At 38.1% G+C, this 1,088-nt stretch overlaps 1 protein-coding gene across 1 annotated transcript in view; it reads left to right on the forward strand.

Moving 5' to 3' along the window:
* The window catches only part of LOC107656734 (bifunctional heparan sulfate N-deacetylase/N-sulfotransferase 4-like), an 80,829-nt gene that overhangs the window by 34,403 nt on the left and 45,338 nt on the right, over positions 1–1,088 (forward strand). The window lies entirely within an intron of this gene.

Below are 1,088 nucleotides of genomic sequence, written 5' to 3' on the forward strand. Positions count from 1 at the left end.
GACTTACAAATGGGGACAATGGAAGCGATCAAAATCAACAAAAGAGCAGTGATATGCAAGTGCTATGACAAGTCTCAGTTAGCTTAATGCAGTACACGTAGCAAGTTTTTTTTTTAAATAATATAATAAATAAAAAGAAAACAGATAGAATAGAAAAAGAATAGAGCAAGCTAGTGTTAGAGGTCTTTTTTGCTTTTGTTAATTGTATAATAAATGAAAAGAAAACAGACAGAATACAAAAAGATTAGAAAGCTAGTGTTAGTTTTTTTTTTTAATAAATAAAACAAGCAGCAAATGAATAGAGTGCAAGTCTAAAAGGGACAAGTGTTTTTTTTAAGAATAGAATTAGAATAGAGAGTGCTAGAGTTAGAGGGTCAAATAAAGATGGAAGAGATGTGTTTTTAGACGATTCTTGAAGATAGCTAATGACTCAGCTGCTCGGATTGAGTTGGGCAGGTGATTCCACCAGGAGGGAACAGTTAATTTAAAAGTCCGTAAAAGTGATTTTGTGCTTCTTTGGGATGGCACAATCAAGCGACGTTCACTTGCAGAACGCAAGCTTCTAGAGGGCACATAAGTCTGAAGTAATGAATTTAGGTAAAGGGGTGCAGAACCAGTGGTGGTTTTGTAGGCAAACATCAATGCCTTGAATTTTATGCGAGCAGCTCTTGGTAGCCAGTGCAAATTGATAAACAGAGGTGTGACATGCATTTTTTTTGGCTCATTCAAAATTTATCTTGCTGCCGCGTTCTGGATTAATTGTAAAGGTTTGATAGAACTGGCTGGAAGACCTGCCAAGAGAGCATTGCGATAGTCCTGCCTGGACAGAACTAGAGCTTGAACAAGGAGTTGTGAAACATGTTCCGAAAGAGAGGGCCTGATCATCTTGATGTTGAATAAAGCAAATCTGCAGGACCGGACAGTTTTAGCAATGTGGTCTGAGAAAGTCAGCTGATCATCAATCATAACTCCAAGGTTTCTGGCTGTTTTTGAAGGAGTTATGGTTGATGTGCCTAACTGGATGGTGAAATTGTGATGAAACGATGGGTTTGATGGAACCACAAGCAGTTCTGTCTTGGCAAGGTTGA

Source organism: Sinocyclocheilus anshuiensis, unplaced genomic scaffold (genome assembly GCF_001515605.1).
Source record: "Sinocyclocheilus anshuiensis isolate Anshui unplaced genomic scaffold, SAMN03320099.WGS_v1.1 scaffold85, whole genome shotgun sequence".
In the NCBI taxonomy this organism is placed as follows: Eukaryota; Metazoa; Chordata; class Actinopteri; order Cypriniformes; family Cyprinidae; genus Sinocyclocheilus; species Sinocyclocheilus anshuiensis.